Consider the following 13,072-nt stretch of genomic DNA (forward strand, 5'->3'; position numbering starts at 1 on the left):
TAAAGCATTTTCCACAGAAACTGCTGCAAAAATTGTCAGAGAATAGTCTCTACAGACAAATAAGAAATACTGCCATTCCGTTATACTAAAAATGAAAGGGGCAAGGAGTGAGTAGCAAAGACAATGAATCTATACAAATAACAAGGGATCCCAAAAACCCTGGAGATTTTTCCTTGTTGAATTTCAGTAAAGAAATTCAAGAATCTTTCAACTGCCAGAAAACCAACACCAGGATATATTGATGAATTAGTGTAGGGAAGTGCTGTCCAGCTAAATCACAACATTTAAACTTCCCATGCCTCAATATACGGAGAGCTAGATTTTAGTTTAGGACTGCTGGCTAGGTGTCATGGCTCATGCCTGTAATCCCAGCACTTTGGGAGGCCAAAGCAGGAGTGTCACTTGAGGCTAGCAGTTTGAGACCAGCCTGGCAACAGAGAGAGACCCCACCTCTACCAAAAAAAAAAAAAAGTTAGCTGGATGTAGTGGTACCTCTGTGTAGTCCCAGCCGAGACGCTACAGCAGAAGGATCCCTTGAGCCCAGGAGGTTGAAGCTACAGTGAGCTATGATTGGGCCATTGCACTCCAGCCTGGGCAACAGAGCAAGACCCTGTCACTACAAAATATTTTTTTTCATATATGCGATTTAGTACTGCTGATCTGTGTCAATCTCCCATACTGTGTGTGTGTGTGTGTGTGTGTGTGTGTGAGTGACAGAGTCTTTGCTCTGTCACCCAGGCTGGAGTGCAATGGCACAATCTCAGCTCACTGCAACCTCTGCCTCCTGGGTTCAAGTGATTCCCCTGCCTTAGCCTCCCAAGTAGCTCGGACCACAAACGCCTGCCACCATGCCTGGGTGCTTTTTGTATTTTCAGTAGACACAGGGTTTCACCATGTTGGCCAGGCTGGCCTCATATTCCTGACCTCCGGTGATCTGCCCGCCTCAGCCTCCCAAAGTGCTGGGATTACAGGCATGAGCCACCACACCCGGTCACCTTTTTTTTTTTTAAGTGACAGCGTCTTGATGTGTTGCCCAGGCTGGAAGTACAGTGGCCTAGTCACAGCTCACTGCAACTTTGAACTCCTGGGTTCAACCAATACTCCTGCCTCAGCCTCCTAAATAGCTGGGACTACAGGCAGGCACCACCATGCCCAGCTAACTTTTTTTTTTTTTTTTGTAGAGACAGTGTCTTATTAGGTTGCCCAGGCTGGCCTTCAACTCCTGGCCTCACAAGATCTTCCCATCTCAGCCTCCCAAAGTGTTAGGATTATAGGTGTGAGCCAGGCGTGGTGCCTCACCATTGTAAACCCAGCAATTTGGGAGGCCGAGGCTGGAGGACTGCTTGAGCCTACGAGTGCCATCATCTACAAGGAACTTAAATTCACAAGAGAAAAACAAACAACCCCATTAAAAAGTGGGCAAAGGATATGAACAGACACTTCTCAAAAGAAGACATACATGTAGACAACAAGCATATGGAAAAAAAGCTCAATCTCACTGATAATTAGAGAAATGCATGAAAAACATCCACAATGAGATACCATGCCATAGTATCTAATGGTATCTCATTGTGGGTTTTTTTTAAATTTCATACCTCACACCAGTCAGAATGGCTATTACTAAAAAGTCAAAAAATAACAGATGCTGGTGAGGTTACAGTGAAAAGGGAACACTTATACACTATTGATGGGAGTGTAAATTATTAAATCATTATGGAAAGCAGTATGATGATTCCTCAAAGAGCTAAAAACAGAACTACCATTCGACCCAGCAATCTCATTACTGACTATATACCTAGAGGAATATAAATCATTCTACCAACATAAAGACACATTCACACGAATGTTCACTGCAACACTATTCACAATAGCAAAAACAATGCCCATCAATGACAGACTGGATAAAGAAAATGTGGTACATACACCATGGAATACTATGCAGTCATAAAAAAGAACGAGATAATGTCTTTTGCAGGAACATGGATGAAGCTCAAGGTTATTATCCTTAGCAAACTAAGGCAGGAACAGAAAATGCCTCATGTTATCATAAATGCCGCATGTTATCACTTCTAAGTGGGAGCTAAATTATAAGAACTTATGGACACACGCCGGGTGCGGTGGCTCAAGCCTGTAATCCCAGCACTTTGGGAGGCCGAGACGGGCGGATCACAAGGTCAGGAGATCAAGACCATCCTGGCTAACATGGTGAAACCCCGTCTCTACTAAAAAATACAAAAAACTAGCCAGGCAAGGTGGCGGGCGCCTGTAGTCCCAGCTACTGGGGAGGCTGAGGCAGGAGAATGGTGTAAACCCAGGAGGCGGAGCTTGCAGTGAGCTGAGATCCGGCCACTGCAGTCCAGCCTGGGCGACAGAGTGAGACTCCGTCTCCAAAAAATAAAGAAAAAAGAACTTATGGACACAAAGAAGAAAATAATAGACACTGGGGTCTACCTGAGCGGGGAGGGTGACAGGAGGGAGAGGAACAGAAAAGATAACTATTGGGTACTGGGCTTAACACTGGTGGCGAAATAATATGAACAACAAACCCCTGTGATACATGTTTACCTGTATAACAAACCTTCATATGTACCCCAAACCTAAAATAAAAGTTTAAAAAAATAATAGGCTATGGAATAGAAACAAAGGTTTCTAGAGCTAGGCAATGCTAACATTTATATTACAAAATTGTCTTCCATGCAAGTTTTACTTGTAAGTAGATTCTCAAAGTTGAAAAGTAATTTTTCAAATAAATTTTTGAAAATTATTTGTAAAAAAGTAGACGGATGTCTAGATCTCATTTGTTAGCACTGAGTTCCAAGGGACCAACACAGCAGACTAACATGAGAAGCAATGACAGAATTTCAGAAATTCCTAAAACTGAGAAAATCTTCTCTGTAATGCTATTTCAAATTTCCCAAGAATTCTCTTTCTCTCTCTCTTTTTCTTGTTTGAGACAGGGTCTCACTCTGTTGCCCAGGTTGGATGGAGTATAGTGGTGCTATCTTGGCTCACTGTGGCCTCAACCTCATGGGCTCAAGCTACTTGAGCCTACAGGGCCATACACTTAGCTGATTTTTTTTTTTTTTTTTTTTGTAGGGACTGGATCTCCCTATCTTAAGAGCCTAGGCTGGTTTCAAACTCCTGGGCTCAAGGGATTTGCCTATCTTGGCCTCCCAAAGTGCTGGGATTACAGGTATGAGCCATCATGCCCAGCCTAAATTTCCCAAGAATTCTTAAGGCAACAACTCAGAAAACAAGGTAGAAGCAACTTTCAGTGGGAGTCATAAATTGTATTAAAGCATTTTTTTAAGTCACTGCAAAGAAAATCACCAGTAGGCCTCTCTCCACGTTAAATTTCCTCTATACCATCACCAAAAAAAAAAAACAACAACACACACACACTGTAAAGATCTTAGGCTAGCAGATACAGAAAGAGTATATTTATTAACCTCAGAAGGACAAGAAGGTGCATGAAGAGGGTATCTTCTCAGAGATGGTACCTCCCAATATGAAAGCCCCAAACTCTTTTTTTTTTTTTTTTTTTTTTTTTTTTTTTTGAGACGGAGTCTCGCTGTGTCTCCCAGGCTGGAGTGCAGTGGCGTGATCTCGGCTCACTGCAAGCTCCGCCTCCCGGGTTCACGCCATTCTCCCGCCTCAGCTTCCCAAGTAGCTGGGACTACAGGCGCCCGCCACCACGCCCGGCTAGTTTTTTGTATTTTTAGTAGAGACGGGGTTTCACCATGTTAGCCAGGATAGTCTCGATCTCCTGACCTCGTGATCCACCCGCCTCGGCCTCCCAAAGTGCTGGGATTACAGGCTTGAGCCACCGCGCCCGGCCGAAAGCCCCAAACTCTAATCATAGGAAGCTATCTTTCTCAATTTTCATCTGTCAGATATGAACACTAGAAATTTTTATATTTTTTAATTTTTATGATTAGGAAAGTACTGCAGGTTTCTTTATACTTAGAAAAAACACGTATGGCTGGGCACGGTGGCTCACGCCTATAATCTCAGCATTTTGCGAGGCTGAGATGGGCGGATCACCTGAGGTCAGGAGTTCAAGACCAGCGTGACCAACATGGAGAAACCCTGTCTCTACTAAAAATACAAAATTAGTTGGGCATGGTGGCACATGCTTGTACTCCCAGCTACTTGGAAGGCTGAGGCAGGAGAATCGCTTGAACCCGGGAGGCAGAGGTTGTGGTGAGCCAAGATCGCACCATTGTACTCCAGCCTGGGAAACCAGAGTGAAGCTCCATCTCAAAAAACAAACAAACAAACAAACAAAACCAAACAAACAAAAAACCACGCACAAGTATAGAGAAGAAAATAAACAAACAAAAAACCCATGATCAACAACTCAGAGATAACTCCTACTAAAAACAACAATGTTTTGAGGTAACTCTTTCTAAACTTTGTTTCCATATTAGTACAGAATTTGTATCCATATTGGTTGGATATGTTCAAGTGATCCTCCTGCCTCAGCCTCCTGAGTAACTGGGACTACAGGCCTGAACCACCATGCCAAGCTAATTTATTTGCATTTTTAGTAGAGACGAGGTTTTACCATATAGCCCAGGCTGGTCTCAAACCCCAGACCCCAAGTGATCCACCCACCTTGGCCTCCCAAAGTAAACTGCTGGGCTTACAGGTGTGAGCCACCATGCCCGACCCTGATGTTCATTTTAAAAACTCAATCTCTTACATGGCTTGAAAATCTCTTTTGGCTTCCTCAAAAATTACATGTGATCTGAAGACACAAATAGTACATCCCCCTGCCTTTTTTTTTTTTTTTTTTTTTTTTTTTTTTTAAGAGAGAGAGAGAGAAAGATAGGGTCTCATTCTGCCACCTGGGGTGGACTCTATTTCTAAATATTAATAATAATGGCTAATGCTAATTCTTCAAAATGACCAGGAACTGTCTTAAAAGCTTTATTATGTATGTAGTAACTCTTTTAATCCTCAAAACAACCCTAGGAAGAGGGTACTAATTATTGTCTTCATTTTACAAATGTGTGTGTGCATGTGTGTATCTTTTTAAAAGACAGAGTCTTGCTCCGTTGCCCAGGCTGGAGTGCAGTGGTGTGATCTTAGCTCACTGCAACCTCTGCCCAACAGCTGGGATTACAGGTGTTCGCCACCATACCCAGCTAATTTTTTTTGTAGTTTTAGTAGAGACTGGGTTTCACTATGTTGGCCAGGCTGGTCTCAAACTCCTGACCTCAAGTGATCCACCCACCTCAGCCTCCCACAGTGCTGGGATTAAAGGTGTAAGCCACCACATCTGACCCATTTTACAAATGGAGACGTTAAGTAATTTGGCCAAGGTCACAGAGCAGCAATTGGCAAACCTGGGATTTTAATTCTCGGGGGCAAGCATTCAACCAGTAAGTTTTTTCTAAAGAGAAACTCTTGCCAGATGTGGTGGCTCATGCCTGTATTTCCCAGCACTTTGGGATGCCAGTGGGCGGATCACGAGGTCAGGAGTTTGAGACCAACCTGGCCAACATGGTGAAACCCCATCTCTACTAAAAATACAAAAATTAGCTGGGTGTGGTGGCATGTGCCTATAATGCCAGCTATTCGAGAGGCTGAGGCAGGAGAACTGCTTGAACCCGGGAGGTGGAGGTTGCAGTGAGCCAAGATCATGCCACTGCAGTCCAGCCTGCGTGACAGAGCAAGACTCCGTCTTAAAAAAAAAAAAAAAAAAAGAGAGAGAGAGAGAAGCTGTTAACAGTGAGAGCTGTTAAGGGAGTGGGCTAGGAGAGGAAGATATCAGAGAGAAGAGAATTAAGTAGTTATAGTAACTTTTAGGCACAGTAGTGTCCTTCCAACATATGTATCACACTTTTAACTATCCCAAACAGGGTGATGCTAAAAACGATTTATAAAAGCTGTTCTTGATCTTTCCTTCTTCCAGAAACAAAAAACAAATAAAGTAGGGGAAAAGGGGATAAAAAGAAACAGAAATCTTACTTCTCTAACATCTTTCAATAGCTTTTCTTTTTCCTTGACCTCTTCCAAAACCTTGATGGTTAGAAAATAAAGATTTCAAAAGAAGGCACTTCCAGTTGAAATAAAAAGAACTTTGGCAATTTTTCCCTTGGTAATGACAAACATTTAAGAAAGACTTTAGGTCTATCTTATCTACCCTCAAATGAAAGGAAAACCAAGTAAACAAAACCATCATCTTTTAATTTCACAGCAGTTTTCTTCCCCCTCAAAGGCTATTCCTGTCCTAGTTGCAGACAGGGAACTGCTCCCAGTGACGTCAGAGCAGTCTCCCAGCAACGATTAATGAGGGTTGTCCACCACAGGGGTTTCCTGAAAAGCTAGCAAGAAATTACCCACAAATTTGCTGCAATATCAAGATGCAAGGATGTGGTGGAATTTCTCTTAACTCTTATAGCTCCTATCTCTGGCAAGCTTCTAAATAGGTTATTTCTTCTAGAATTCTCTCAGTTTGCCCTAGGATTATCTTCCTTTTTCTCCTCCTACCCCTGCAACAAATAGATTGTGTTGGTTTGAAACATTTATGGCTGTAATAAATATTAATATAATCAAACCATCATAGAAAAATAAGAATATCTAATGTAAACTGAGAAGCAGACATTATTACTCTTTTCACTTCACACGAAGAATTTAGAGTAAATGAAAGCACAGAAGAGAAAATAAAGATAGAAAATAAACCAGCACATTCTTAAAGGCACTTTTCCACATATGTTACCCAAACACACATTGACAGATAGGTAAACCTTCAATTTTCCTAGGCTCTAGTTTACTGAGTTTTTCAAACTGACCTCTGCAGCCCTCTAGAAATCAGCGGTATTAAAATGGAGTTGCATGAAAAGGCACTGGAAGCCCAGATACTCAATCCAAAAATTAAATGGGTTGGGCTGTTATGCTCACACCTAAGAGTATATCTAACAATTTCTTCCTAAAGCTTTGCTTTAGCTACATACATCAAAATTAGAATTTTATTCTAAACTACAGTGTCAAGGAATTTCACATAACTACCTATTTTTTAGGTCTGAGAAACAGTGTACAAACTGTGCAAATAAGGCAGAAAAATTCCAAATCCAAAACTCAACCTAAAATTATTCATGCATCCTGGTTCCAGAAACCTGCTCATAAGTTCTTTTTCTTTCCTTATTTAGAAAAAGTAATTAGGTAAAATTAACAGCAGGACATACAGGGTTAATTCAGGCACCTTGCTTCAGCAATTCTGACTTTGGTCTGAGCCTATTCTAAAAGGAAACAAAATTATAGCACCCTTAAAACATCCCATTTTGGTTTCAGCTCTATTCAATGGCACCCAGTTACCAACATCAAGTCACAGAAGGAAGAACGCACCGCTTCAGATGGATTTTTCTTCTTCCTTCTCTCCGTCCCCTCCCTCTCAGAAGAAAAAGACTGCAAACAAAATCACTACGTCACTGGAGGTAGAGGGAATCCCATCTCTGCACTCTTTAGAAGCCAAGGCCAGCAAATAAAAACAAGCCAATTATAAGAAAAAGTAATACAAAATAAGAATAAATAAACCCAGAAGAAATCCATGTGACAATCTCAACACATCAAAAGGCATTTTTTAGTAAAAAGGTTTTAACAAATTCCTCCTTGGATGTTCACAATCAAAAAAGCTCCCCAGACATAGCAAAGGCTTATCACATTTAAGACTAGGGGATAGTTACATAAAGATAGAGGACAGAGAGGTACATTCACCAGCCAGGTGTGGATAGCTGGGTAATGACACAGTGAAGGATATTTATAGGGGAATCCCTGCTTCCTGCAATGTGCGTCAACAGCATCACCAAAGAGAACAGAAATCACCACTGTTCTCACAAGCTACATCTGAATAAAGCATTGCTTGAAATAGCCATGGAAGAGGTAAAATCTGAATACAGTAAAAGTTCTAGCAAACCTAATTTTTATAATATTTTAAAGATAAAAAACAGTGAACAAAAATGCCCAAAAAAACCCTCACAAAACTTAGCACTTCAAAATTCTCTAATTTCCCTACTGTGTATTACACAGTTAAATCAGCCAAGATAGAAAAATATCTTTATAGCTTCTTTCTACCCAGTCTGTGGAGTTCAAGGACTTTTATATAAATAAATAAAATTATCCAAAACTCACCCCAGATGGATCTGTACTTACACCAACAGCGAGCTCACATTATTAATGGAGACTTCATTGTAAAGATCTGTTCTGCCGGAATTTTGCCGGAAGAAATTCCTTCTGGGAAACCTGTGCCTCTTCCCCCACCCACAGCCCTCTCCCGCCCCCTTCACCCTTGAATGAAATGATACTGATCCTTGCTGTTGTGGCTCCAGCTAGCTAATTGCTCTGACAAGCAGCTCTGAAGCCGACCATGGCCAGCTGTTCAGAGAGATGTCATCCAGAGCTCTGCCAACAGTCACACTGGCACATACACTCACAGACACAGACACAGGCACACACAGACACACTCACACACACAGAGGCTGTAAGAGCACCCCCTCCCACCTCCTCTTCTCGCTCTCATTCAAGTACTTCAGTGGCACGCCTGCCTCCACACTGCTCTGAGGATAGCTTTTAAAGACACAGCAGCAGCTCCTTTCTGCTACATATGTCGAAATACCAAAATAGTCTCTTTAGTGAAGAATAACAAGTTGGAAATAGGTATTGAATTAAAAGCTCACCTTTAAATTTATCTTACCTTTTTCTCACCTGCAAAATAATTGAGGCCAGAGATATGATCTTTGCCTAAAAGATACTGGGCTGGACTTTAAAAATGTAAAATTAAGACCAAACCTAGTTATAGAGAATTTTCTTGCCAGCAAGCTATATTTAGTAAAATTGTTTTTCATTTTGGGGCAGAAGGCAGACAGCACAGGATACCAGTAGCTATCTGTTCCTCTTCCTATTATTTGCCCCCAAAGGAAGGGAAAAATACTTTGGCTATAAAATGAGGGAATAAGGAAACTATGAAGGCATCTTACTGACAGAACTGATGAAAAAGGATGTTAATGGAGAGTATAAGTACAGGGATGACAATAAGTAGATTAAAATAAAGTGATACAAAAGAGACCAGGAAAGAAAAGTACTTATTTGAGTACTTTTGGCTCTGGAATGGCAAGCTTAGATACGACCCTCAGGTCTTAATTTTTTTTTTTTTTTTTTTTGAGATGGAGTTTTGCTCTTCTTGCCCAAGCTGGAGTGCAATGGTGCAATCTTGGCTCACCGCAACCTCCGCCTCCCGGGTTCAAGCGATTCTCCTGCATCAGCCTCCCGAGTAGCTAGGATTACAGGCATGCGCCACCATGCCCAGCTAATTTTGTATTTTTAGTAGAGAGGGGGTTTCTCCATGTTGGTCAGGCTGGTCTCGAACTTGCAACCTCAGGTGATCTGCCCGCCTTGGCCTCCCAAAGTGCTGGGATTACAGGCATGAGCCACCCAGCCTGGCCTCAGATCTTAATTTTTAAGAGCCCAAGGAAAGACAGTAATAATCTCTATTGCTTAGGAAGTAATGAACATTACAGGCAGTGCATGATCTGCAACAGCACAAAATAATGTATAGCTATGGTCAAGGCATCCTGATGAAAACAATAAAACCTGTCACAAAGACACATCTATTCATTCAGACAAATACTTGTGTGGTTAGGTTCTTACTATGGACAGGCACTAAGATAAGCTCTAGGAATAAGAGATAGACCCATTAAGGGTCATACAAAAGGTAAAACAAAAACAAAAACAAAAAACAAGTTCTGGCTTTTACTCTGAGTGAGATGAGAAGCCTTAGGGGGTTGGAAGGCTGATCCCGCAGGGCCAAATCGATCGTTGAAAACAATCTAACTTTTCAACTTCATGACACAACAGGCCATTCGTGGTTTTTAAGCAGATGAATAACGTGTTTTTGACCTTTATTTATTTCTTTGTTGCCCTGAAATTTTTACTTGAGAAATTTCTAACATATAGAGAATTTGCAAAACTAGCACAACAATCACCTAGATACATATACAAACTTATGTATATACATATGTGCATGCATATATGTGCATATAAATTTTTTTCAGGCCTATTTGACATGCTTTCATGATGACTCTTCACACCTAAAACAATTCAGTACGTATCTCCAACATTAAGGTCATTCTGAACCATAAGAATAGCCATCAGCCAAATCTCAGATGAGTGGCTAGGTGATATACATGCAAGGCAGATCTAAACAGTATTGCAAAGCCTTCAAAAACTGAACAGACTTTGGAATCACCACTCACAAAATGCTGCACGGAACTTGAAGTTGAACACAACCAGGTTGAATTGTCTGCTAAAATTAAAGTCAATATTTACCACAGGATTTAAACAAGACCCTGACGCTGATGACATAATATTCAAATTTTCCAGGATATAATTTAAAATTTCCTGGCATATGAAGAACCAAGATAATTTGAATTTGTATAAGAAAAGAGATGAACAGTCAAAACAAGAAGATGACACAAATGTTGAAATTAACAGCCTCACATTACAAAAATATTCCAACAAGGTAGGACAAACATTCTTGAAACTAATGAAAAGACAGAATGTCTCAGCAAAGAAACAGGGGATCTAAAGAAGAACCAAATGAAAATTTTAGAACTGGAAAATATAACAACCAAAATATAAAAACTCACTCGATGAGTTCAATAGCAGAACAGAAATGACAGGGAAAAGAGTCAATGAATTTGCAGTCAGATCAACAGAGTTATCAAATGTGAATATTGAATCTCAACACTAAAGGAAAAAAAATTTCTCTTCCTTTTTTTTTTTGAGATGGAGTTTTGCTCATGTTGCCCAGGCTAGAGTGCAATGGTGCAATCTCAGCTTACTGCAACGTCCACCTTCCTGGTTCAAGCGATTCTCCTGCCTCAGCCTCCCGAATAGCAGGGATTACACGCATGCGCCACCACGCCTGGCTAATTTTGTATTTTTAGTAGATACTGAGTTTCTCCATGCTGGTCAGGCTGGTCTCAAACTCCCAACCTCGGGTGATCTGCCTGCCTCGGGCTCCCAAAGTGCTGGGATTACAGGCATGAGCCACTGCGACTGGTCTAAAAAAATTTCTTCGTTGGGGGGAAAAAAAACCCAGATCATCAAGGACCTGAGGAACAATACCAAAATGTCTAATGTTCAGGACATTAGAGTCCCAGAAGGTGAGGAGAAAGAGTGTACTGAAATATTGAAAGAAATAATGGAAGCAAACTTCACAAGTTTGACAAAAGACATAAACCAACAGATTCAAGCAGCTCAGTAAACTGCCCCAAACAGGATAAACACAAATCCATGATAAACTCCTAGATTCATCATAATCTAACAGCTAAACACAAAAAGACAGAAAAAATCTTGAAGGCAACCAAAAGGAAATGATGCATTTGTTATGAAGGAAATAATGATTCAAATGGCTACATATTTCTTTCGTATATATATATACATATATAAAGAGACAGGTCTTGCTCTATCATCAGGCTGGAATGCAGTGGCAGGATTGCAGCTCACTGCAGCCTTGAACTTCTGGGCTCAAGCAATCCTCCTGCCTCCTGACTCTGGCTCTCAGGTAGCTGGGACTACAGGCATGTGCCCCCATGACCCCTAATCTATATTTACTTTATTTTTTTAGAGAAGAGTTCTTGCTATGTTGCCCAGGCTTCTCTTGAACTCCTGGCCTCAAGCAATCCTCCCACTTCAGCCTCCCAACTAACTGAGATTACAGGCACCAGCCACCATGCCTGGCAGCTTCATATTTCTTATCAAAAACCAGAACGAGGGCTGGGTGCAGTGGCTCATGCCTGTAATCCCAGCACTTTGGTAGGCCGAGGCGGGCAGATCACCTGAGGTCAGGAGTTTGAGACCAGCCAGGCCAACATGGTGAAACCCAACCTCTACCAAAAATACAAAAATTAGCTGGGTGTGGTGGTGGGTGCCTATAATCCCAGCTACTCAGGAGGCTGAGGCAGAATTGCTTGAACCCGAAAGGCAGAGGTTGCAGTGAGCCAAGATCGTGCCATTGCACTCCAGCCTGGGCAACAAGAGTGAAACTCTGTCTCAAAAAAAGAAAAAAAGGCTGGGAGCAGTGGCTCACACCTATAATACCAGCACTTTGGGAGGCCAAAGCAGGTGGATCACCTGAGGTTAAGAGTTCAAGACCAGCCTAGCCAACGTGGTGAAACCTCGTCTCTACTAAAAGTACAAAACCTTAGCCAGGCATGGTGGTAGGCGCCTATAATCCCAGCTACTTGAGAGGCTGAGGCAGGAGAATCACTTGAACCCAGGAGGCAGAGGTTGCAGTGAGTCAAGGCCGTGCCATTGCACTCCAGCCTGGGCAACAAGAATGAAACTTCTCAAAAAAAAAAAAAGAAAGAAAGAAAGAAAGAAAGAAAGAAACCATGAGAACTAGAAGGAAGAAGGAAGTGGGATATATTTTTTAAAGTGCTAAATGAAAGAACTATAAATACAGTATTATATATCTAGAGAAAATATCCTTCAGTAATAAAGATGAAATAAAGACATTCTCAGATGAAGGAAAACTGAGAGAATTCACAGTAGCAGATCTGCACTAAAAGAATGGTCAAAGGACATTTTACAAAAAGAAAATAATACAACAAAATATGGAAGACCAGAAGGAAGAAAAACATAAATGGTAAATACTTGATTACATATAATAGACTATTCTCCCATTGAGTTCCTTAAAATGTTTGATGTTTGAGAGCAAAAGTTTTAAGTTGATGGGGTTTTTATTGTATGTAGATGTAATACATAAGGCAACTACAACATAAAGAGGGATACGAAAGAAACCTATATTGTGGTAAGGTTTCAAGACTCCACCTGAAATGGTAAAATACCAATTCTAAATATTAAAAGTTACATGTAGCGGCCAGGAGCGGTGGCTCATGCATGTAATCCCTGCATTTTGGGAGGCCGAGGCGGGTGGATCACGAGGTCAGGAGATCGAGACCATCCTGGCTAACACAGTAAAACCCCGTCTCTACTAAAAACACAAAAATTAGCCAGGCATGGTGGCAGGTGCCTGTAGTCCCAGCTACTTGGGAGGCTGAGGCAG

General features: G+C 41.4%; 1 protein-coding gene across 50 annotated transcripts in view; it reads right to left on the bottom strand.

Annotated features, from left to right (window-relative positions):
• R3HDM2 (R3H domain containing 2) overlaps positions 1 to 13,072 on the bottom strand; it is a 182,395-nt gene that overhangs the window by 83,219 nt on the left and 86,104 nt on the right. For 2 of the 50 annotated variants that reach the window (XM_045366541.3, XM_045366542.3), the window contains exon 3: positions 7,354 to 7,413. The exons of 47 other annotated variants lie outside the window; for them this stretch is intronic. The gene's annotated coding sequence lies outside the window, so the exon portion shown is untranslated. Of the gene's footprint in view, positions 1 to 5,976; positions 6,028 to 7,353; positions 7,414 to 13,072 lie in introns of all 50 variants that reach the window. One more of the 50 variants, XM_065524465.2, reaches the window with a different exon arrangement.

This window comes from Macaca fascicularis, chromosome 11 (genome assembly GCF_037993035.2).
Source record: "Macaca fascicularis isolate 582-1 chromosome 11, T2T-MFA8v1.1".
Lineage (NCBI taxonomy): Eukaryota > Metazoa > Chordata > Mammalia > Primates > Cercopithecidae > Macaca > Macaca fascicularis.